The sequence below is a fragment of the Nicotiana sylvestris genome, chromosome 3 (assembly GCF_000393655.2).
Source record: "Nicotiana sylvestris chromosome 3, ASM39365v2, whole genome shotgun sequence".
Taxonomy (NCBI): Eukaryota; Viridiplantae; Streptophyta; class Magnoliopsida; order Solanales; family Solanaceae; genus Nicotiana; species Nicotiana sylvestris.
This window is the reverse complement of record NC_091059.1, coordinates 79,825,285-79,853,137: the sequence shown is the minus strand read 5'-3', so window position 1 is coordinate 79,853,137 and position 27,853 is coordinate 79,825,285. Positions and strand designations below refer to the sequence as shown.

The 27,853-nt window shown below is 38.5% G+C and overlaps 1 protein-coding gene across 1 annotated transcript in view; it reads right to left on the bottom strand.

Moving 5' to 3' along the window:
* Nucleotides 1-9,535: 9,535 nt before the first annotated feature.
* LOC104231667 (uncharacterized) overlaps nt 9,536-27,853 on the bottom strand; it is a 216,258-nt gene continuing 197,940 nt past the window's right edge. Inside the window, exon 3 of the transcript XR_011406086.1 lies at nt 9,536-9,588. The gene's annotated coding sequence lies outside the window, so the exon portion shown is untranslated. The remainder of the gene's footprint in view (nt 9,589-27,853) is intronic.

Genomic DNA, 27,853 nt, shown 5'->3' with positions numbered 1-27,853 from the left:
AGGCACGAGGTTAAGTCCCGAGCTTAGGAAAAAACTCATTAAATTCCTTACATCTAACATACATTGTTTCGCTTGGTCCCACCTTGATATGGAAGGGATCCCCCCGGAGATAACCACTCACAAGCTGAGCCTGGATCCGAAGTTCCATCCCATCAAACAGAAAAAGAGACCTCAATCTGAAGTCAAGCATACATTCATCAATGACGATGTATCTGAACTCCTTAAAATAGGGTCCATTTGGGAGGTTAAATACCCGGATTGGCTAGCAAATGTATTGGTAGTCCCTAAAAGGGGAATAAATTAAGAATGTATGGTCAATATAAAGATTTTGATAAGGCATATCCAAAGGACTCATTCCCTTTGCCCAATATCGATCGCATGATTGATGCGACGACCGGCCACGAGATCCTCAAGATTCTCGATGCCTATTCCGGGTACAACCAAATTCGGATGGATTGGGATGATCAGGAAAAAACGTCCTTCATCACTAAGTACGTCACCTACTGTTATAACATAATGCCATTTGGACTAAAAAATGCTGGTGCCACATACCAACACCTAGTAAATCAGATGTCCAAAGAACATATAGGAAAATCAATGGACTACTGACAATATGTTGGTTAAGCCCCTATGAGTAGAGAACAAGTTGAAGCATTTGCAGGAAAATTTCAACATATTGAAGAACTACAATATGAAGTTGAAAACGAAAAAATATGCATTCGGAGTCGGATCCGGAAAATTTCTAGTGTTCATGGTGTCCGACCGAGGGATTGAGATCAATCCCAACAAAATCAAGGCCATAGAATACATTACTATAGTGGACAAATTCAAGGTCGTACAAAGGTTAACCAGATGCTTGGCGGCTTTGGGTCGATTCATCTCGAGGTCCTCTGACAAGAGCCATCATTTCCTCTCACTGTTGAAGAATAAGAATAACTTCTCATGGATCCCAAAGTGCCAAAAAGCCTTTCAGGAACTCAAGTGTTACCTCTCGAACCCATATTTGCTTCACACTTTGAAGGTAGACAAATAGTTGTACCTGTACTTAACGGTATCTGAGTTAGCGGTAAGTGGAGTCCTAGTCCGGGAAAAAGCAGGTACGCAACTTCCTATGTATTATGTTAGCAGAACTCTAGGTGAGGCCGAAACTAGGTATCCTCACTTAGAAAAAGTGGTGCTCGCTTTGCTAAGCGCTTCTAGGAAGCTGAAAGCGTATTTTCAATGCCATCACATATGTGTTGCGACTACTTACCCATTAAGAAATATAATGCATAAACCCAAGCTCTCGGGATGATTGGCCGAATGGGCCATGGAAATTAGCAGGTGCAATATAGAATATCGACTCCGAACCTTCATCAATTCTCAAATTTCAATGGACATTGTGGCTTCCTTTACACTAGCCCTGATACCCGAGGTCGAAAAGGAGTTCTTGTTGAACTTGGGGACTTCCTCAAGAATAAGGACCCTCTTTACAGAAGGTGCCTCGAACGCAAAGGGGTCCCGACTTGGCATCGTGTTGAAGCCACTTACATGTAATGTAGTTAGGCAATCTATTAGGATTGTAAAATTGGCTAACAACGAGGCCAAGTATGAAGCCATGATTGCAGGTCTCGAATTGGATAAAAGCCTATGGGCAGAGGTGATCGAAGCCAAATGCGATTCCCTCCTTGTGGTGAACCAAGTCAATGGGACATTCGAAGTCAGGGAAGAGCGAATGTAATGATATCTTGATAAATAGTAGGTAACCCTACATAGGTTCAAGGAGTGGACTCTACAGTATGTGCCTCGAGAATAAAATACCAAAGGCGGTGCTCTTGCTAATTTAGGATCATCAGTCGATGACGATGAATTCAACTCGGGAACGGTCGTACAACTCAGGAGATTGTAGTAGAACAAGGTCATGCTGAGATAAACTCAACAATCCTAACTTGGGATTTTAGAAACAAATATACCGAGTATCTGGAGAGGAAAACCACCCTCGGATGCTACAGAATCGTGGGCTCTGCGTATTAAGAGGGCCCGCTTTAGCTTGTCTGAAGATGGTACCCTATTTAGGAGAACATTCGATGGCCCACTCGCCATATGTCTAGGATCGAGAGATACCGAGTATGGTATGAGGGAAATCCACGAAGGCACCTGCGGCAATCATTCGGGCACCGAATCACTGGTATTGAAGGTAATTAAAGTCGGCTACTACTAGATCGACATAGAAAAAGACATAAAGGAGTTCGTGCAAAATGCGATGAATGTTAAAGGCATGCTCTGATGATTCATTAGCTCAGAGAGTTGCTACATTCGGTCTTGTCACCTTGGCCATTCATGAAGTGGGGAATGGACATCCTTGGCCCCCTGCCATGGCCACCCGATAAGGCTCAATTTATATTAATTATGACTGACTATTTTTTTAAATGGGTGAAAGCCCAAGCATTTGAGATAGTTAGGGAAAAGGAAGTTACTGATTTCATTTGGGACCACATAATATGCCTATTCAAAATACCGGCCGAGATCGTGTGAGATAATGGGAAGCAGTTCATCGGCAACAAAGTGAGAAAGTTTTTTGATGACCGTTAGATCAAAAGGATCATATTAACACCCTATCATCCTAATAGGAATGAGCAATCAGAATTCACAAATAAAACCATACTCCAAAATCTCAAAAGATATTGATCGACGCCACAGGAAACTGGAAGGAAATTTAGCCCAAAGTCCTATGAGCTTATCGTATGACCTCCAAATCCAGTACTCGGGCCACACCATTCTCGTTGATCTATGGTTCTGAAGCTCTAATAACGGTCAAAATAGGAGAACCGCATCTCAGGTTCGAATATGAGACCGAAAAGTCGAATGACGAGGCCTTAAATACAAGCCCGGAATTATTAGACGAAAGGCACGAGACCGCCCTCATCCGGTTGGCTGCCCAAAAGTAACAAATTGAAAGGTATTACAATCGGAGAGACAACCTTCGGCACTTCAATATCGGGGACTTGTTGTTAAGGAAGGTAACACTAAGCACTCGAAACCCGAATGAAGGGAAGTTGGGGACAAATTGGGAAGGTCTATATTGAATTATCGAGATCAACGGTAAAGGATCATACAAACTCGAAGCAATGAACGGTGTGCAACTACCAAACAACTGGAACGTAACCCACTTAAAATGATACTACTGCTAAGGTACGACCCCATTCATTCCTTTTCTTTACCTACTGGACTAATACTTTCAGGTAACGGTGAAGAAATGATGCAACTTTTAGGCCTGAAAGCACGCATTGAACTTTTTTTCCCTTGAACCGGTTTTGTCCCAATGGGTTTTCCGGAAAGGTTTTTAACGAGGCAATAGTGGATCATCCTAACTTATAATTGAAGACCGGCTATAAATAGGAGTCAATGGACATATTAGCAGTATCCGAGACCTCTTAAAAATTGGCCTCAAATCCTGGGGGCTATAACCCTTGGATAATGATTTTGGCAAGGAAAGAAACTTTATGCTCGAATAGCCTAGGCTCGGTGGATAGGATTTATTGTAAGGGCAAACAGTCATATGAACCATGCCCACATAGACCACCCAAGCCCTGACACAAAGCTTTGTATACATTTGTAACCTTGTATATTACGCACAGAAATGAAAGAATGTTTCTACCTTGCAGATAAATATTTTGTCCCTAAAAAAATTCTACATTCGGTCCCTTAAAGACATCGAGCCCAAGGGACACCTCTGTCCGGATCCAAGAGATCACCCTCACTTGAGGACTATCGTTAGAGGTAGGCTCGGACGGCCAAAGATATCAATGTCTGGGGGCACAAATCCTATTAGGCAGTGGCCAAACTTTAATGGCTATAGCCATCCCCACTCATGGACGATGGTCCTGGGCATGCCCGGATGACTCAGGTTAACAAGACCATTGGGAGACTCCCGAACATAAAAGGCTACGGACGACTTAGAACAGCTCATAGACTTCCAAGATCCGTAACTAAAACATGAGGCCTCCAAAATTTATAAACCGGTTCAAAAGGCCACCCTCGACAAAATTGTAATCTAAAATATTCTATGTACTTCGGGGAAAGCTTCCGGTCAACCGAACCCCAACGAGTCTTACGAAAAATAATATCGAGAATGAGCCTTGATTGAACCTCCGAACAAGGCCTAGTTGTTACATGTAAGGCATTCAATATCTTTGCAATATTAAAGAAAAGAGCAAAAAGAAACATGCTTAAAAATTGTCGATAGGAAAAAGAGACTTATATATATATATAAAAAGATTTTACAAATACAAACGGCCTCAACAAAAAGTGCAAAAGTACAAAAACAAAGAATAATCTACAAAGCATCTAAGCAGCCTGGTCTTCGACGGAGCCAGCATAATCTCCAGGACCATCGGGGTTTCTCTGCCCCCGGATCCGCCAAAGACCTCGGAGTCTTCATCGTCCTTGGGATATGCCAATTTATTGGCCCTGGACTCGAGCCTCTTAGCTTTTTTTATCTCGCCGATAAATCAAAAACCCCATGCATAAACCTCCTTGAGGGCCTCCCTTTAGGGCTACCACTTTACATATTCAACGATGTCTTTCAGGCAGTCCTGGACCACCGCAGCATCATCTTTGTACTGGGCCACCATCTCATCGGCATCGGCCCTGGTTATTTCTGCCACTAACTTGAATGCTTTAAGCTCTTTGGCGAGGGAATCTCGATCAGTAACAAACTAGCCTAGTTGATACTGGAGGTCTTCGATATTTGGTACCCGGTCTTAGCTTTCTCTCTCACTGCTCGAAGTTGAGCCTCCACCGACGCTAGTTGCACCCGGGCAGTCTCCTTTTCTGATGCCAAACGATCTATCTTGACCTTTCACTCTTCGGCCTTGACCTTGATTGTATCCGCCTCGGCCTGGAGTTGGTCGATCCGATCAAGCTTCTTTGGACCTGTGGGTTCTGACTATTAGTCACCGTGTCTAGCTCGTCATCACTAACTTCAAAGATTTTTACCTGTTCTACCAGGTCGGCATGCTCTTTCTGAGCCGCTTCTGTCATATCTCTAAGGCCCTTGACTTATCCTTCACGTTGCTCGCTGAGAAGCTTATACATGTCGCTGTTCTCAGCAAGCTCTGTTACTTCGGCCTCCAGTTAGCTCAGCTCATCCCTGTTACACCCCTTAGTTTCATATATGAGAGTACGTCATAACTCAATTGATGTAAGCTCTAAAATGATATAATATTTGAAAGTACATAAATTAAATTAATCATGCTAACATGGAGGTTACAAATATTTAAGATCATGGACTACAGATACCAAGAGTGTTGGAAGGCTTCGAAGCTAAACCAATTAAAGAAAATAAGCTTCGTCGAAAGTAGACAAGTTGAGAATGTTATAACATATACTTTTGTGGTGATACTAGGGTGATCAAAATGATAAGAAGTTTATGTTATGAGTTACTTTTGTCGTATGATAACTGTGTTTTATGTTTTGAAGTCAAGTGACTTGTGGAACAAAAGTTGGCAAAGATCATCACAAGTTACATTTATAAATATGCTGAAATTTAAGTCAAATGTAGATGAGATTTTCTCCTAATATACTTAGAATTAGGGGATGATCTACCTACCAAATTGAATATCTATGAGTCTATTTTCTAATGCATTAAACTGCTCATTGATACGACATAGGAGTAGAGAGATATTTTCAGTTTCATGAGACTATAGAGACTGTATAGGTGACAAGTAGGTGTGTCACTAAATCTTTTTGAGCAATACATTTCTTATGTTATATGAGGCCTTTTTGAGACATTATATACCAAATTTAATGTCTTGGAATATAGTTTTCAAGCTCTTATTCGTTCGTTCATACGACATTTGGATAACAATATATAAATGTCTGAAGAAGAGCCAATAATATGGTGCCAAGGAAGCACCTCTTTGACTTCTCAAAAATGTGTGTATATATATATATATATATCTTCACTTTTACACATACCACAACCAAAATAAGACTCTGAAACTTATCCTCAAGCTCTCCACAAGGGTTTTCAATAATATTAACATCGCGGGTACGAAATCAAGAAGCAATAACACTAGAACGATCCCTACAACGTAAGTATCGCTATATCGCCTCTCTTTTTCTTTGTAGTTTGAGTTTTGGAAGGTACTTCATAGTTAAGAAAACTCCTAATTTCTGTATTTAAGCTTTAAATATCAAGTAATATTGATAAATTTATTTTCTTATAGTTAGAACTCACGGGGCGGTGATCGGAAGCTGTGAGGTCGAATTATTCGACCTGTAGTGGACTGTTTTGTGGGTTGTTTCGTGTTGCTTTTGGGATATCTATTTGGCTAATGTTTGATGGCATTTTGGAGGATAAAATATTTTGAGAAACACCACATAATGAAGGAATGGTGGGCTGGTCATTCATCATTACATTTTAGATTGTTTGACACTACTTTTTTGTCGTTTTATTTATAAAGTGATTAGGGTGTGTGGGCTGTTTTGTGATATATTGTGACGAAGATAAGTGTGGAAAATAATGCATACATGTTGTTATTATTTTGTTCTTGGTGTTGTTGGCATATAGTATTGGAGGAGGGCCTTGTTATAGGGGAGATGCTGCCCAAATTTACGTAAACGAACTACTAGTTTAAGTTATGAACTTAACCTTTAATCAGCACTGATTTTGAATCTCCTTATGCGGTGGTAGATTGAGTTGAGTTGTTTGAATAATTGCTTGGAAGTTATTAAGTACTCAACAAGGTTAAGTTATGTTAAGGATAAAACTTTATTTCGTTTTTGCATGATCCAGTAACTACATGTGTTTCATAACGAGACATAAAAAGAAGTTCATATTCCTGAATTTATGTACATTTTCCTAGTCTCATAAGTTACAACATTCTCCCTTATCAGAACTTCATAGTCAGTTTAGTTTTGTTTTCTATCAGCCAAGAGAGTGGGGAGTGTGTGTATTATATATATATATATATATATATATATATATATATATACAGTATTCTGATTAGATGGTGAGTTATATACCGAGCCTATTGTGGCTGGGCTCTTATGAGCAAGCCTGGAATGGTCGAGATACAGAGACTAGTATGGTCGAACGCCTATGAGCGAGCCTACCATGGCAGAGCAGTTACACATACCGAGCCTTATAAGGCCGGACAACTATTTTACTTACTATATTGATAGAGTCGAGTCAGTATCAGCAGGTACATATCTTAAGATTATCTTTGACTCCCAGTTACTTTCAGTTATTATAATATCAGTTTAGTTTCAGATTTCAATTATTTTGTTGCCTTACATACTCGGTAGTTTATTTTGTACTAACGTCTCTTTTGCTGGGGATGCTGTATTCTATACCTGCAGGTCCTGATAGACAGGTGGACAGACCCTCCCAGCAGAAAGAGTCAAACATCATCTTGGTTGGTAAGCTCCACTTCCTCGAAGTTACCTGGTCTAGACCTTGGAGTCCATTTTATATATACAGGTCTAATGGGTAGGTCGATGCCCTTTCCTGACCATGGTACAGTCCAATTATCTCTAGAGGCTTGTAAACGAGTTATATGTATCTTGTATATCGGTAGATGTTCGTGGCGGCTTCGTCAGCTTGCACAATTATATATATCGGCATTTGGGTATGTTTACCCCACAGTGAGAGGCGTTATTTTAAGACAATTCAGAATATGGTCTCATCAGGGTAAGTTGAGGGTTACCTCTCTAGAGTTCATAGTTACAGAGTGGTACGCTCGGGCCGAGTATGGCACCGGGTGCCGGACACACCTCTTAAGGTTTGGGGCATGACAATCCCTATACCGGATGAAGGTTTCATGATGAAGCACTGAGTCTTGCATACGAGAAGGGATATTAGAACCACCAAGAACTAAAAATGAAAAATTAAAAAGTTCGGTAGCACCTTACCCAGTTTAGCGCCTGTTGAGCTTCATTGAACAGGCATGGGGCATCCATCATTGTTCTTTTTTGCCCGACATACAAGCTTTATCACTCCCTCTCGAAATATTCGGAGACTGTGCAAACGAAGTAGATGGCCCACAGTAAGATGGTAGGAGTCGATCTTGCTCACAAAAAATCAAAGGAGGATCGCGATCCTCTTCAATGAAGGGTGAATCTAACCGAGGCATACCTCATACCTCTTACAGAAATCTATAATGATCGAGTACAGTAGACCCAATGTGAAGGGATATGTGTAAACACTTAGGTAACCCACAACGTTGGTTGTAGTGGCCTCCTCAGAGTCAGGGATCACTATGTCCTTGTCGACCTAGTTGAATTCCTCATGGACCGTGGGGAGGTCATCTTCAATAATCTAGCAAATACATCTTGACGCTTCTTCGCATCGACTCTATACCGAAGAAGGTTTCTCAACCTTGAAGTCATCATTGACCGAACAACCCCTGGAAGTAAACATCTTCCAAGGGGGTTCAGTGTCCGGTTCGTAGGTAGACATACCAGCAGCAGACCTCTCGAGGACAACCATATTGGAGGTGGTCTCCTCGACCTCAGTGGTTGGTCGCGAGGAGGAAGGAGCTTCTTTCTGGGGAATGGTCTTCAAAGTTTTTGCCATTTCCTTAAAAAGGGGTTTTTAACTATAAATGAGGATGAGAGGACGAAGGATGAGAACTTGCTAATGAAACCAAGCTCACTGACTTAAGAATTTTTGGGGATGAATGAAGTATGAAATCTTTTAAAAGATCAAAGGTAGAAGTTTGGATGCAAAGTTAAAAATGAACAAAGGAGGGGATATTTATAGGGGTTCCAGGACGGTTCACATCCAGCATTTAAAGCCATTACGACATGATTGATGAGACATTTTGGGTTTTTTTTTGTATATGTCACGGCGTATCGAGGAAGGGATCGGGGATTTTATGTCATTTTTCGTCAACTTACTCTCCAAGAAATAAGGGGACTATCTGTTGTCACGCCCCAACCTCGTGAGGCGCGATTGTCGCTCAGTTGAGTGAACCCAATCGAACAAGCCTTTTGGACACTTTATACCCAACTCTTTATGATCAAGAAACCATGCTTTTATTTATTTAGATAGTAGGAAAGATCGTAAATATAACTTTGATAGTTCATCTTATATTACAACCCTCAAACCATAGTTATGTTTCCAAAATTCATACAGTTATAGTTTAGAATGACAAGAGTTTAGAATTACAACATAGTCCAGTGACCCATCCAACGCCCGTACATAACCCACACAAATGTCTACGGAGCCTCTTGTCATGACCCAAACCGATGGGCTGCGACGGGCACCTGGTACCTTACTCAATCGAGTACTAACGTAACGTATCTTTCATATTACATCATCATATACACGTGACATACGGGCCTAATAGGCCAACATTATCATTTACAAACTCAAAACAAAGGACGACAAGGTCGTACAATCTTTTATATATACGACATATGTCTACAAGCCTCTAAGAGTACATAAATGTCATAAAGGTCGGGACAGAGTCCTGCCTTACCAAACAATACACGTCTAAATCATACTAACCAAATGAGCAACTCCGAAGTAAATAGAGCACACGAACATCTTTCGCTGAGCTGATAGCCTACTTGGAGGGCTCTCGACCTGTCTATCGGGACCTGCGGGTATGAAATGTAGCATCCCCAAGCAAAAGGGACGTCAGTACGAATAATGTACCAAGTATGTAAGGCATATAAATAAATACATAAGAGGCATGAAAGACATATAGAGTACATGACTTAACCTGTAAGTCTGAATAACTTTGTAAATCATAAATTACTTTTAGCATCATGCATATGCATATGAATGTCATGTCGTGCATAGGTACATATTTCATAACATCATCAGTCTCTGAGGGCATCCCATCATATCATATCGGCCACTGTGGGCAAAATCATCATCGTATACCAGCTGATCAGGTGGTGGTGCGTATATAACGCAATAACCTTTCCCATATCGCATATACATATATACATACATATATACGCGTATATAATGCCGTTTGAATCATACTTACATATATATGCGTATATAACTCCGTTTGAATTATATTTAGGCCACTGTGGGCAATATCATCATCATATACCAGCTGATCAGGTGGTGGTGCGTATATAACGCCGTAACCTTTTCCCATTCCATATACATATATTTATATATATACCCGTATATAACGCCATCTGGTTATGGGTCAATGCACATGAATGCAATGTATGAATAGTACATCAATAAAGTCATTCGGAAGGTCATAAGACCACTTTGCCTCCTGAGCAATATCATAGAGTAACATCTTTTCAACCTTCATATTTTTCTAAGACCCATGAATAGATGATAAAATATTATGACACATGAGAATTAAAGAACATAGATATTTCTATTACTTCTATGAGTAGAGTCACTTATAGAATTTCTGCATTTGCACGTTTCGTTCATATCGTATGGATCATGCCTAAATAAAGAAGGGATAGCCTTAACATACCTGTTCCTGACTGCTCTATGAAGTTTTAATCGAAATGTTGGCTAAGAAGTTGATTTGTTGAACGAAAAATGGTTCTGCTTTTCTCACTTTTTTTGGTTCTAAAATTAGAATTGCAAACGTTGTTTTTTACTGAGACAAACATTTTGAATTGTTAACAATGAAGCTTATGTCATACATGTAGGACTTGATTACAATTCTTGTTTGATAAGACTTTAATGTAATCCCTACAAGTAGCCACATGGCTTGAATGACTAAGAGTCATTCTTTGCCATTGTGGCTTTTTGCCACGTATCTTTGGGTCATTTAATTAAATTTTGTCCGCTTATTAGTTAACTGGGTAATGTTCTGTTACCCGGTAATTAATCAATTACTCGCATAATTTAAAAATTACCACAAATTACTGAAAACTCTATTTATTTTTAAAATACTTCATATATACTTTATATATTGTACTACCGTGATCATATGGTATCTTGCATGGTACTAGTTCATAATTATCGGGTATTATCGCTCGACCCATATTTTATTTCAAATTGATCACTTCCAACGAAACTCGTTTTCTTTAATCTATGTACCCATTTATCCTTTATAACACTTATTTATCGCCTGTTATAAATAGCATAAGTACGTTAACGTCAAGATGATCTCATCCCTGAGTCTACGTCGGTTATCTGAAAATGAAATTTTAACGTACAATACTTCAGGGTGCAACATCGTCGTAACTTAATACTACAAAGTGCAACATCACCGTAATGTAATACTGCGGGACGTGAGATCTCACTTCCGGGCTCTCATTAATTTATTTATGGCGTATTTTCATATACAAAAATATGGGGTGTAACATCATTCCCCCCCTTTGGAACATTCATCCTTGAATGTTGACTGATGCACTTATCGTTCTCATATCCCATAGCTCTTGTGAATACTTTAGTAGTCATCTTGCCATCTAGGCAATTGTTCTGTGAATAAGTCCAAAGTCTAGGGCATTCCCCCCTTAGGCATCCTTCTCACACCACAACTTGTAGTCGGAATCCATCCAATCTCGTAACTGTTGCTACCTTTCATCATGCAGCATGTACAATTTTGACCTTGTAAGTGTGCCCAATCTCCAGGCTTCATATGTAGAGCTTCATAAGATGTCCCTTTAGGCATCTTTAAGTATATTGAAGTTCTTTGCTCGGTACTTTGTTGAATTCACGAATATGTATCTCATCGCATAGGTCCGTTTAGTCATCCGTATGAATTTACTGCCATAACTCTTACTTTAATTATCATTGCTGAGGTCTGTTACCAAATCCCAGCTTGCTCTCATTGCTTATCCCATATGTATAAGTCTAAGTCCTTTAATGCTTCCTCATTACTGTTCATCTTAAGAGCGATGACCTAACCTCAGTTCATACTTTGTAACTTTTATCCATCCATTGTTGATTCACCTCAATATCTATCTAGAATCCACCACTGATAATTGAAACCTCTTACATAATATCTTACTACTAGGGCTTACAATGCATCGATAAATACATGAAGTGATTCTCATAATCGTATTTCATAGTATCTCATTATGATTCACTTTATGAGGGTATTCTAATCCTGTGTCGTCCGCAAAATCTTTTCTCTTGCTCCCATTTATTTTTTTTCCTTCAAATCATTATTCAATCAACGGCCCAAACGTCATCTTTTATCTGTCACAATTACACCCTCATTTTGTTACCAGATCAGCATTCCATTTTTTCTAAATGATACTAGTCATAGACTCTTTTGAGCTCATTCACGCTATACTGGGCTTTATATAATTTAGATAACCCATCAACTCCCTTGATTTCACGGGCTTAATCCCAAGGATTTATCCATTTTCATCATCTTCTCGCTTGCCCTTTTCTTATCCTTACTCCTGTCTTTCTAAAACCTTGTTGTTCTATCATACTTTAGCTTGTGACCGATTTCCTTATGCTTTTCTGGAACATCGAGATATCACATCGTCTCTAACTCTCCTTTCACTCTCTAATTAGACCTTTCGGTACCTAAAAACCATAGGATGGAAGGTATGCCACCGACGACGTTGCTATTATTCCTGGATACTGAATACCCGTGCTTCTAGCCCATTATCTGCAGTATGGACTATTCATAACCTTCTATATTTGAGTATCTTGTATGTTGTTTTACAGTTTCCTTACTTACCTTAAAATATTGCCTCACATTCTTCTATATTTCTTTCATAACCTCCCTTCCGCATGGGTAGAATTCACATCCACAATTTAAAACTCTATTATAATACTTGCACCTCTGGTGCCTATACAATCCGATGGGAGTTCCATACTGACTTCTTATGAGGCTGGTACTTCTTCTAACTAGCTTTATCGTATAGCCGTTATAGAATATAGTTGTTGTGCTATCTCTCTTGCACCTCTAATATTAAGAGTGATTATGTTATGTTCTCAATCATGATCCCTATAACTTCTGGGTCCAATAATCGGATTCCTGATTTACTTTGTTAATGTAACTTTTTAGTTTCCTCTTCATTCTGATCAGTCTTTATGTAGGCTTAAGCTATCTTCTAATCTGTGGCTCATGTATTAGTTATTACCTTAGCCTTTCATGGGCGTTATGGAATATCCATGATACAATCTTCTAACAATTCAATCCTTTGTCTATGCCCTAGGCTCAATTCTTTCTTTTAACTTATATCGGAGCCTTCTGTGGCTGTATGATTGTCAACAAATATGATGCCTGGATAATGCTCCAAAATCTTGAGTGTATCCATAACGTACTAACTCTGAATCCTTGATTGAATAACTCTTCCGTTCCATCTTAGTTTTCTTTCAATGTGAGCTATTACTTTTCCTGGTCTTTCTACCCCCTTGTTGCGTCCATACTTAGCTTATCTTAGTGCCCACACTTGCCAGAGTTTTTATACAACTCATATGATCTCGAATATTACTTTTAATTTTTTTATTTCTCGTTCATTAGCCATTGTAGGTTCCAGTTTCCTTTGGAATGCTTACAATGTTGTTGCGAGATTGTTGGTACACGACCATTTTCTCTTTAGGTCATTGTGCTTAGGTCGAAGCCTTCTTTTCTTATTTCCTCAGCTAGTCTTTCGTTGTAGTACTTAAGGAGAACCCTTGACTCTCGTAAAGTTGTGAGCTTATTACGGACCTTTTCTAATGTCCTTACTTGCCTATAATCATCTGTAGTTGCTTACTTCCATGCCCTTATGCTTATATGGTTGCTTCTAAACTGATATTTTGACTGCCTTCCCAATGGCACCTTTCTTTTATCCCTGTAACACTCATACGATACCTTTCACTACCCCGACTCTTGTTTGAATATATCTCAAGTATTATAATGATATTCTCCGAGGCTGAATTCTCCATGTTGGGTTCTACTATGTTTATCTTACATGATCTGATGACTCGTTTGTAACCTCCTGTTTAGCCATAACTAAGATCTTCCTGACCAATTACTAACTACTCGTTGGCCCATTCTCATATCAATATTCCTAGTAATCTTTCTTGGTTTATTTACTTTGTTTTAACTTACGTCTCGTACTGGCTCCTTATGTATTAATAACAGCTCGGGCAGGAACCCTTAGTTCCTCTCCTTGACGTTGTGCTTGCACAATACTCTTGGATCGTAGTGTATCTGTAAGATTTGGATAAGTGCCATATCAATCCTCTTTCATTTATCACATTCTTCCTTTACCATTCCATGGTCACTAGAACCACTTAATTCTGACTTAATGCCGCATTACTCCATATTCCCCCCCTTTAGGGGTGTACTAAAAGTTGAAGCCACGAGGATCTACCTATAGATGTTTTACCTCTTCATCTTTGGCGTTGTTTTTCAACATCAATGATCCTTACTCACCTTGCGGCAATTCTTCTGTACCAAGGATGACAAATTTCCTTACTCGCGAGGGTGTCACTTAGCGTAACTGGCACATACAGTCTCTTAAGCTTAACTTTGCTCACATTGCTTGCTCTAGGGAAGCGTCTCCCTGAATGACTATTCTCTGAATTCATCGTGACTCTTCTTCTGTGGTCCATTCTATTACCACCGAAACGAAATATGAAATTCTCATGATACCGAGTACTTTCCAATCATTCGGTCCCTAATTCATATTTAGTTTATCTTGTTTACCAGTTCATACTAATTTATGTTACTCTGGGGATTAACTCTCCCCTCTGGTAGTCGCGTCGGAGTCACGAACTTATTTCTCGAAATGAGGATATAACCTTATGGCCTATACTCTTTCGTTGTCTTAAGGCCAATCACCTTTCGTCTCTTCCTTCATTTGACTATAGGTTTTGTAACATTCTACCATTTTAATCCATGTATCACACCTTATTCATAATGCTTCCTTATCTCTCTTCTCATTACTCTGCTAATATTTTTGCATATCCCTTTCCTTGTGAAAACTACAATACGACATTCTTTCGCTTTTAGCTTTCCTTTGCTCCATCCAGTGGCTCTTCAAATTGCTTAACGTTCTCACTTTACTAGGGTCGCGAGCCACACTAAGGTAATATTTATCCCTTCAAGGATTATAGTGCATGTCTTTGTAGTACTCACATCTAGCTGTACTATTTTAGGGTGCACCATAGAGGAGTCTTACAGGGAGATCCATTACCATGTTTGCACTATCCTTCAGATATGTCAACTAACTCTACCAATCCATCCACTATTTTGGGTTACTATATCCCTAGCCGGATCCTGATAACTCGTCCTTTTCTTAAACTATGTTTGTTAGCCCCCCACAAGGCATAACTGAGATGGGTACGGCCAATTATACATACCTCTGCTACCATTGAATATAACTCAAAAAGCTTACATTCCTCTGCTTGAATTATAAACACTGTTAATCTTCATTAATTGGGCGCCTCGTACTTTTCTTCATCTTACTTCTTTTACTTATTGACACTTGTATTTACCTTCTAAAGCTCTCATTGTCTTTCACCATAAAGGTGGATAGGCATTCTTACCTTAAGGCTCCTTATCAAGAGGCTTACACCTTTCAGTACATACATGATCTGCTGAAGACCTCATATTTACTTATCATAAGCATGATACAAAGGCGAGTTCCTCTAATTCAGCACTTCCACGGCTATATCTCTTATTGATCATCTTTTTGAACGTAGGCATCGTCTTATTATGAATAAAAATATAGAAGTTTGGGACTTGAATTCTTATAAGTGAGCTCTACCATACGATCTAGAGTAAGAAGAAAGAGAGATAGTCTTAAATGCCATGTAGCCTCCTGCTTATAAGTGTGGTGCACGACACACCTATAAACAAAACTCTACTAGACACGGCTTGTAGACTCCCTAGGACAGAACAACTCTGATACCACTTTTGTCACGACCCAAACCGATGGGCCGCGATGGGCACCCGGTACCTTACTCAACCGAGTACCAACGTAACGTATCTTTCATATTACATCATCATATACATGTGACATACGGGCCTAATAGGCCAACATTATCATTTACAAACTCAAAACAAAGGACGACAAGGCCGTACAATCTTTTATATACACGACATATGTCTACAAGCCTCTAAGAGTACATAAATGTCATAAAAGTCGGGACAGAGTCCTGCCTTACCAAACAATACACGTCTAAATCATACTAACCAAACGAGCAACTCCGAAGTAAATGGAGCGCACCAACATCTTTCGCTGAGCTGATAGCCTACTTGGAGGGCTTTTGACCTGTCTATCGGGACCTGCGGGCATGAAATGCAGTGTCCCCAAGCAAAAGGGACGTCAGTACGAATAATGTACCGAGTATGTAAGGCACATAAATAAATACATAAGAGGCATGAAAGACATATAGAGTACATGACTTAACCTGTAAGTCTTAATAACTTTGTAAATCATAAATTACTTTTAGCGTCGTGCATATGCGTATGAATGCCATGTCGTGCATAGGTACATATTTCATAACATCATCAGCCTCTGAGGGCATCCCATCATATCATATCGGTCACTATGGGCAAAATCATCATTGTATACCAGATGATCAGGTGGTGGTGCGTATATAACGCCATAACCTTTCCCATATCCCATATACATATATACATACATATATATATATATGCGTATATAACGCCATTTGAATCATATTTCGGCCACTGTGGGCAATATCATCATTATATACCAGCTGATCAGGTGGTGGTGCGTATATAACGCCGTGATCTTTTCCTATTCCATATACATATATTTACATATATACGCGTATATAACGCCATCTGGTCATGGGTCAATGCACGTGAATGCAATGCACGAAAAGTACGTCAATAAAATCATTCGGAAGGTCATAAGACCACTTTGCCTCTTCAGAAATATCATAAAGTAACATCTTTTCAACTTTCGTATTTTTCTGAGACCCATGAACAGATGATAAAATATTATGACACATGAGAATTAAAGAACATAGATATTTCTATTACTTCTATGAGTAGAGTCAACAACAACAACAACAACAACAACAACAACAACAACAACCCAGTATAATCCCACTTAGTGGGGTCTGGGGAGGGTAGTGTGTACGCAGACCTTACCCCTACCCTAGGGTAGAGAGACTGTGTCCAAATAGACCCCCGGCATTCTTCCCTCCAAGAACTTCCCACCTTGCTCTTGGGGAGACTCGAACTCACAACCTCTCGGTTGGAAGTGGGGGTTGCTTACCATCAGAGCAACCCCTCTTGGGGTTTACTTCTATGAGTAGAGTCACTTATGGAATTTGTGCATTTGCATGTTTCATTCATATCGTATGGATCATGCCTAAAAAAATAAGGGATAGCCTTAACATACCTGTTCCTGGAACTATTTGAATGAATCTGCTTCTTCGAAATATGGACGAAATTCTACTTAAAATTTTGAAACGAAATTTGACTGCTCTATGAAGTTTTAATCGAAATGTTGGCTAAGAAGTTCATTTGTTGAACGAAAAATGGTTCTGCTTTTCTCACTTTTTTTGGTTGTAAAATTAGAATTGCAAACGTTGTTTTGTCTGAGACAAAACATTTTGAATTGTTAACAATGAAGCTTATGTCATACATGCAGGACTTGATTACAAGTCTTGTTTGACAAGACTTTAATGTAATCCCTACAAATAGCCACATGGCTTGAATGACTAAGAGTCATTCTTAGCCATTGTGGCTTTTTGCCATGTATCTTTGGGTCATTTAATTAAATTTTGTCCGCTTATTAGTTAACTGGGTAATGTTTTGTTACCCGGTAATTAATCAATTACTCGCATAATTTAAAAATAACCACAAATTACTTAAAATTCTATTTATTTTTAAAGTACTTTATATATTGTACTACCGTGGTCATATGGTATCTTGCACGGTACTAATTCATAATTATCAGGTATTATCGCTCGACCCGTATTTTATTCCTAATTGATCATTTCCAACGAAACTCGTTTTCTTTAATTTGTGTACTCCTTTATCCTTCATAACACTTATTTATCGCCTGTTATAAATAACATAAGTACATTAACTTCAAGATGATCTCATCCGCGAGTCTACGTCGGTTATCTGAAAATGAATTTATAACGTACAATACTTCAGGGTGCAACATCTTCGTAACTTAATACTGCAAAGCGTAACATCACCGTAATGTAATATTGCAGGACGTGACATCTCACTTTCGGGATCTCATTAATTTATTTAAGGCGTATTTTCATGTACGAAAATATGGGGTGTAACACCTCTAAAGATACAAAAGACATTGATGATAATGCCGGTAACAAGGCCCCGGCTATACCTCAAAAAGTGGTAATTTATAACAAAAGATATATTGCATAACCCCTGGAAGAAGAGGGGCTCACCAGGATTGCTGAGAGGAGGATGCTCTGCTACCTGCGGTCGGTGTTATTTGCTATGGAACTACCTACATTCATTCAAAGATGTAGCGCCTCTGGCAAAAGGGATGTTAGTACCATGTAATAGTACTAGTATGTGTAACTAAACACCATCTCATTAGAAAGAACATTCATACAAGAATAAGTAAATCACAAGGATCATACAAAGCTTTAAACAATTACCACATCATCAAATAACTAGGATCACATAGGTTTCACATAATTTCCATAGCTTTAGGTTGGGATATTTAATATTGTTGCATCATCATCCACAATACCATCGCTTTCTTGCGCGGAGTCCGATCACGGTCCGATCGGCTAAGCTGACTCATTTGATACATATACCTCAATCATAATTTCATTCTCACTTTATGGTTTTAATATCAGCACAATACCACCATGTGTGCAGCATGGCGTCCGATCACGGCCCGATCGGCTAAGCGTCTTTCCAAGACATTTCCCTTTTCCATCAATCATCTCACTTCAATTTTTGTTTCACATATATTAGTTCATCGGCACTTGGGTCCACAATTATAACGTCATACTTGGCACTAGGCCGCATTTCATAACTCACATTTCCTATCATTTCCACTTTCAACATTAACCTTGCAATTTAAGATAATGGGCACATACGAGAGCAATTCAGTTGTAAGCATAGAGAGGATTTCACGTAGTTTGGCATAATAACCACATTTTAAAACATGACTTGAAATTTAGGCATTTTAGCACATAGTTCACATTTTTCGCACATCCTCAATTTACCAAGAATAGCATATTGAATACCTTGAGACAAACCTTTCACATATATTCTTGCAACACCAATTCATTTAAAATAACAAGTACTACATCAATTAAATTTCGGGCTTACAACATTTGCATGGACACCAAGGGAGCTCAATTTCTAAGAATAGGGGGTTTTATTCATACATACCTCAATAGAGCATTCCTTAAATTCTTACAATAATTCTGGAACTCTTAGCAACTTCGATCTATTTTATGAGATTTACAAGTTAACCCAAGAATTAGAGAGATAATCAAGATTCTAGCTCATTTGATAGCATTATCAAGCACTAAGTGTGCATTGTGATTTTAAGACCTTTTTGTGAGAGATTCTATCATCTTATACCCCATTTGTTACATTTTTAGCTCACAATCTCCCCATACCCTTTTATCATACATGCATACAAGATGATCAACCCTTATACCCATGAACCCACTTGTTAATTACTTATTTTAATAGGAATTTGGAAATCAAAGGTTAGGGCACAAGTTCTTACCTCTTAGGATGAAGTCTTAATAACTTTACTTGATAATCTCCAAAGATTTGGGCAAAGATTGAATAGTAACTTGGTGAGAATCACTTTCTCCCCCTAGATCTCTTTGTCTCACTCTAAATGTAGTAGAAAATTGCACAAGAGAGTCTAATGGGGTGTTTTAAACGGGATGGGGTCGGGTTTTAAAAGTTAGAAAATAGGAGACACGACTCAATCTGCGGTCGCATATGCGACCGCATAACTTATATGCGGCCCACAAAAGTAGCCCTCAAGACTTGAATGTTCTGCCCGGGTATGCGACCAATATGTGGTCCGCATACCTATTCTGCGGTAGCATAATGCACCGCAGAATTGCCCTTCGCAAAAATTCCAAGCAGGTTATGCGATGACTATGCGGCCCGCATATCGATTATGCGATCCCATAATTGGCCGCATAGTTGTCCTCAAAATTAGCAAACATTCTGTCTCACTCTGTGGCAGTTATCACGCCCGCATTGCTATTATGCGGCCACATAATGGACAGTAAAAATGCGCTCTTCTGAAAATCAGTTTTCCTTAACTTTTTAATGCATAGATCAAATCAAAAGTTCTGAACCGCGGCTTATAAGCTCGTTGCAAAGAATTTTATAAATTTCTAACACATATTCCTAATTGGCACTACAAGATTTCGGGTTTTTGAGTAAAAATATCACGGGCCTTATATCCTCCCCCACTTAAGATCATTCGTCCTCGAATGTGGAACAAGGTTCACTTATCAGCACCTTATGCTACTTCATTTTCACACCACGTACCAACAGCCCCCAAATTTGGCTAACTCGCTAGATTTCTAAAAAATTTGCAAGAGTTTCCTTCGTATTTACGCCTATCCACTTTCCAGAGAGCCCCAGAAACATATCCGAATAGCATATACACAATTTAGTGACATTACATAACTCATAACCACACCAACCACAGCCCCACATGCAATATATAATCAAAACAGAACAGTTTTACATAATTTAATAAAGTGATACAAAGTTCATAGGAACCAAATACATAGAAGCTATTAAATGGCTATGCAAACAAATGTGGATACTTCTTTTTCATTTCTTCCTTGGCTTTCCAAGTGGCTTCTTCATCCTGCTGGTTTCACCATGACACTTTCACGGAGGCAATTTCTTTATTTCTCAACTTTCGGACTTGCTTGTCGAGAATGGCAACTGGAATTTCTTCACATGACAGTTCTTCATTAACCTCAATAGTTCCAATCGGCACAATAGTGGACGGATCTCCCACTACCTTCTTCAACATAGACACATGGAAGACTGCGTGTACCAATGACATCTCGGGTGTAGCTCAAGCTTTTATGCCACCTGACCAATCCTTTAAATGATTCTATATGGTCTGACATACCTCGGACTCAATTTTCCCTTCTTTACAAACTTCATGATACCCTTCATCGAGTAACCTTCAAAAAACCCAATCATCTTCTTTGAACTCTAAATCTCTGCGACGAATGTCCGAATAAGACTTTTGGCGACTCTGAGCAGTTTTTAACCTCTCCTTAATAATTTTGACTTTCTCCATGGCCTGATGCACAAATTCTATCCCTATCAATTCATCTTCTCCAACCTCGAACCGCCCAATGGGAGACCTACATCTACTACCATACAACGCCTCAAATGGTGCCATCTGGATACTAGCATGGAAGTTGTTGCTATACGCAAACTCTATGAGTGACAAATGATCATTCCAGCTGCCTTTGAAATCAAGAACATAAGCACGCAACATGTCCTCAAGCGTCTGAATAGTCCGCTCTGCTTGCCCGGCGATCTAAGGAAGAAAAGTTGTACTAAGATTTACCTACATACCCAAGCCTTGCTGAAATTTCTTCCAAAAGTTGGTCATGAACTGAGCCCCCCGATCTGAAATGATTGAGATGGGAGAGCCATGCAACCTGACTATTTATTTTATGTACAACTAAGCATATTGTTCCATTATGTTGGTAGATTTGACTGGGAAGAAGTGCACTGATTTCGTGAGTCGATCCACGATTACCCAAATTTAGTCAAACTTGCGCGGAGTACGCGGTAACCCTATCACAAAATCCATATTGATCATTTTCCATTTCCATATTGGAATATCTACGCTTTCTTCACGACCCAAATCGATGGGCCGCGATGGTCACCCGGTACCTTACTCATCATATGCACGTGACATACGGGCCTAACAGGCCAACATGATCCTTTATAAATTCAAAACATAGGCCAACAAGGCCGTACAATCTTTCATGTACACGAAATATGTCTACAAGCCTCTAAGAATACATAAATATCATAAAGGTCGAGACAGAGTCCCGCCATACAAAACAATATATGTCTAATTTATACTAACCAAACAAGCAACTCCGAAGCAAATGGAGAGCACCAATATCTTCCTCTGAGCTGATAGCCTACATGGAGGGCTCTCAAACTGTCTATCGGGACTTGCGGGCATGAAACGTAGCGTCCCCAAGCAAAAGTTACGTCGGTACGAATAATGTACCGAGTATGTAAGGCACATAAATAAATACATAAGAGACATGGAAGAAATATAAAGTACAAGACTCAACCAGTAAGTCTGAATAACTTTGTAAGTCATAAATAACTTTTAGCATCATGCATATGTGTATGAATGTCATGTCGTGCATAGGTACATATTTCATAACATCATCCGCCTCTGAGGGCATCCCATTATATCATAGCGGCCACTGTGGGCAATTCATCATTGTATACCAGCTGATCAGGTGGTGATGCGTATATAACGTCATAACCTTTCACACACACGCACACACACACACACACACACACACACACACACACACACACACATATATATATATATATATATATATATATATATATATATATATATATATATATATATATAAATCATATTTCAGCCATTGTGGGCAACATCATCATCATATAGCAGCTGATCAGGTGTTGGTGCGTATATAACGCCGTATCCTTTTCCCATATCCCATATATATATATATATATATACATATATTCTCGTATATAACTCCATCTGGTCATGGGTCAATGAACATGTATAAATAAGTGAAATGCATGAAAAATACATAATAATCTCAATATTTCTTTCGGATAAACTTTTCCAATTGCATATTATTCTGAGACCCATGAACAGAAGATAATAATAATTTTCATGGGGAATCAAGAATATAGGTACCCCTACTATTTCTATGAATAGAGTAATTTATAGGAACTGTGTATTTCTTTGTTTCTTTAGTATAATTTGGACCATGGCAAAAGAAAGAAAGGATAGCCTTAGCATACCCGGAATAGGGAAAACTACGTATAATGTTCTTGAAAAAGGTTGCACCTTACTCTATTAGAATCAAAAAAATCTCGTGTTGTTACTGTGCTAAGAAATTTCGCCGGTTGAAGAAATCACATTTGCAAACTTGTACGAAAGTTGCTGGTTTCCGAAGAGCAAAATAGTTCTAAATTTTCATTCTAGTTTGGAAAGGAAAAACTTGTACGTCAATGGAAAGGAAAAACTTTGCTGAAGGACACTTTTAATTCATGCTGGTTGACAATTTAAACTTTGTCACCAACTTATCCATTTTTCAAGATCCATTTGAGTGTGCCACATATATTAATGATACATGGGTCACAATTACTTTAAGTCAAAATTTGCCACGTTAAGTCCTTATCAAACTTTTTTTGTATAATTATCAATTAATTCCATAATTAAAAATTATCTCAACTTGCTTAAAATACTACTCACTTTTACCACACTTTATACACCGTACTATCAGGTTCATGTAGTACCTTCTATGGCACTACTCCATAAATACTGGATATTTTAGCTCGGGCTATATTTTTTCCAAATGTCAATTTCGATGAAATTCATTTTCTTTGATTCACTTACCCTTTCACCTTCACAAATTAACTCATCACTTGTGAAATAGCATAATCCTTATAATCTCCAAATAATCTTATACTTGGACAGATGTCAATTACCTTACAACAAATTAAACGTACAATACTACAGGGTGCAACATCGTCCTAACATAATACTGTGAAGCGTAACATCATCGTAATGTAATACTGCAGGGCGTAACGTCATCGTAATATTGCGGGGTGTAACATCATTCCCTCCTTTGGAAGATTTGTCCTCGAATGTTGACTGATGCTCTTATCATTTTCATAACGTATAGCTCTTGTGAATTCCTTAATACTCTCCTTTTCATTTAAGCAGTTGCTCAATGAATAAATACAAAGTCTAGGTATTCCCCCCTTTAGTCTTTTTGCTCATCTCATGACTTGTGGTCGAAATCTTTCTAATCTCACAACTGCTACTACCTCATGTCATGTAGCATATATAACCCTGGCTTTGTAAATGCGCTTATGCGATTCATCTTTCCTTTTTCCTTTTATCTTTTAGTCAATCTCTAGGCCTTACTTTGTAAACATATACAAGGCTTAATAGGATGCCTCTCTAGGAATTTATAGGTATACTGAAGTTATTTGCTCGATACTTTGTAGAACTTGCGAATATGGCCATGTTTTATTTCATAGATCAGGTTACCCATCCACATGACTTTACTGCATTTACATGGGTTATACTATACCATAATTTTTTTGCTTCAATCTACCTTTGTTGAGGTATGCTTACCAAGTTCTCAGTTACTTTTGTTGCCTACCCTTTAGGTATAAATCTCAGTCCTTTAATGCCCCTTCATTATCGTTCGTCTTAAGAATCATGGCCTAATATCATGTCATACTTTGTAACTTATATCTAACCATTGTTGATTCGCCTCAATGTTGATCTATAATCCTTTACTTGAAGACTTTAAACTTCTTGCGTAATACATTACCGCTAGGGCTTACGTTGTATTGAGCAACATTTGAAGTGATTTCCATAATCATATTTCATAGTGCCTCAATATGATTCACCTTATGGGGGGGTATCTTGATTTTGTGCTGCCAGCGAAATTTTTTTCTCCTTCTCTTCTTCTATTTTCTCTTTTCTTTTTTTTTAAATCATTATTCAAAGGAAGGCCCAAAAGTCATCTTTTATTTGTCACAATTATCCTCTCATTTTATTACTAGGTCAGCATTTCATTCTTTATAAATGCTATTATCTTAGATTCCTTTGAGTTCATTCAGGCTATACTTAACTTTCAATAACTTAGAGAAACCATTATCTCTCTTGTTTTTATGGATTTACTCCTAAGGACTTATCCATTCTCGTCACCTTTTAACTTGTCTTTCCTCATTTTTACTCATGTTTTCTTAAAACTTTGTCGCTCTACCATACTTAAGCTTGTGACCTATAAATATTCATTTATAATACTCGCAACTTTCCTTCAACTTGCTTGCACCATAGATTTCCTTATGTTATTCTGGAGCGTCAAGCGATACATCACCTCGTCTCTAACTCTTCTCTACTCTCTTAACTAGATCTGTCAGTACTTAGAAACCGTGTTGATACCCAATTTTTCCCTATATATTTTTATACTCAAAATACTTTCAAAATAGCATGTGTATGCATATATAAGCATGCCCAAGTATTTTGGTATTTTTCCCAAATTTTTTAAATATTTTCAAAACCAATTTATTGTCTATTTAACAGTACAAAATCCAATAATTATTTCCGAAATTATCATTTTGGTGAATTATTTATCTCCATCCTCATAGTTACACCAAAATATAATTAACGTGATTTTTGCATATTTTTACAAATTCATTTGATATTTTTAAGCTAAATTACATAAAATTGCAATTATGGCCTATATTACGATTAATATCGTTTTGCAATTATAAAATTATTTACAGCATTTTTAGATTAATATTTATATATTATTAATTAGTTCAGTGCTTTTAATTTATTTTTAAAATTATTTTAGCTATTTTTTATAAAATAAAAAGTGGGAAATTGGCTATTTAACACAGAGCCCATTATTATTTCAATTTAGCCTCAAATTGATCCCCAATTCCTCCCCAAATTGAAACAACCCAATTTCAATTTTTACCCGACCCCTTGACCCATTTTCAGACCCGTCCGGCTTCCCCTTTAATCCTGGTCGTTGATTATTTTGATCAACGGCCGTGATTCGTCCTTTCCTTTTGTAATCCTCTAACCCCTCTAACCCTAACCTCATTTCCACCTTTCAGCCGCCCTTGAATCCCAAACTCTCTCAAGACTCTCTCAAGGTTCTTCGGAACCCTAGCCTCCTCCTACCTTGTTCCATCGTGTTTTCACCGGAGTCCATGGCTTCTCAGGCCATGGACAGCTTATACTCACCTCCTCCGGCTCTTTCATGCCTGATGACTCGAAGGTTCGAGGCCAGACCTCGAAGGTCATCACTCAGACCTTCACCGATTTGAAGATTCCGGCCATCTCCGGCCTTGCTACGGTGGCTCTTGGTCTTCTGAGCCTGTTTCTGACCTCATCCGACATAGATCGGACTTTTCCAAGCCTTTCTCATTCAGGGTTTTCTGAAACCCTAATTACTCGAGGTATTTTTCTGATTATTTTTTAGATCTGTTATATGTTTGCACTTTGCTTAAGTTTCTTAAACGTTTTGTCCGATTTTCTTTCAAAAGTTACTTCTTTTCGATTAGGGTTTCTGGAAAAGGTTCTTAAAAATGTTTATAACTCTTCTTTTTCTTTTCTTGGTGTGAATCGATCCCTACTATGTTCTTATTTGCTCTCTTCTAACTCGCATGATTTTTCATGTGTTCTCACGTTTGATGTATTATGAAGTTTTTCTATTGTCCTCTGTTCTGTCTTCTACTGGTTCCAATATCATGCTCTCACATGCCTATGTGCTTTATATGTGAGAACTTTTCTTTCAAAAGGCTTTTACCAACTGTTAATTGATTCTAAAATCCCCTCAGTGTTTCTTACTTGATTGTTACTGATTTTCCCCTAATTGAACCTCCCTTTACCTCTCTTTCTGACTTGGTTCATTGGTAATTTCGAATTTCTGATTCCTTGATTTACTAGGTACTAATTGATTTACTGTGTTCTTGCCTTATTTGGGCTAACCGTATATTTTAAAAAATAATTCTTTCCTTAGTTAAACCCCTATGTATTTTCCCCTAATTTCCTACTTTACACAAGATGTTTACTTGATTCTCTTTCCTTAACTGATTGTTGTCCATTACCGTTTGAGTTTGAACTCCTTAATTAAAGGAAGTTCTTATGTTGATTGATTATAATTGATACATAGTTCCATAACTACTATGATTCTTCCCTTACTCTCTACCTATTTTCCAAGCTATAAATACTCGAATCTTTTTCTTTTCACCTTAATGGAATACACTTCAGAGCTTCACTTAATTCTCACAACCCCTTCTAAAACTTTCTGCACTTTGGCTTTCTCAAGACTTCTGCTTTCATTTGTTTTTCCTGAAACTGGTATGTCCTAGTTTTGATTCTAGCATCAACCCCAATGTGTTTACTTACAAGTTTTTTTGTCTATGCCTACTTTACTGCTCTATAGAATTCAACTTCTATGATAGTATGCTTATGTCTTGCTATCTGTTACTGCAATGAATCCCATTCCCCATACCCCTTTATGTGCTTGAGCTGTGGTTTAAGACATGGAAATACACAAAGTTATTGTCCATGGATTAAAACTGGATCGTTTGGATCCTAGACTCTTTCAATTTCCCATACCCCATTCCCTTAGGTGTGTCGAGTTGAGGTATAGCCTGGCAGCATCCAAGTTGCTGTCCAGGGCTAAACCTGACCTTCAATAGGTCCTAACTCTCTAATTTTTAGTTGACAGGCTGGTCAGGGGTGTGCCAGCACTCCTAATTGCTGGGCATGACCACCAGCCTGCCTTGGCATTCCCTAATTCCCCTCTATTGCACCTACACCTATTCCTAGAACCTTAAGTTCTGCCCTTCTCTTTTGAGCCTTGCTTTGGGACCTTGAGTTCCCTCTGAACTTGGACATTTGAGGGCTAGCCCTTCCACACTGCACTATAATCTAATTCTGCAATATATTTGGGGTGTAAGCACTGCCTGGAGTTCCTGAAACTCCTTGGATCTTTGAAACACCCCGGATGAGAGAAGGCTTTGGAATCTGATCTTTGGAAGTTGGTTTATTTCATATTTCATACCTGGGGTCTGAATTAGGCTCTCCTTGGTTGGAATCATTAATTTTTGATATATTTTCCTTATTCATTTTGATCTGTAATAATCTTGTAATAAACATTTGGGGTCGGCTAGTGGAAAAGGGTAGGGAACTATGCATGCAAGGG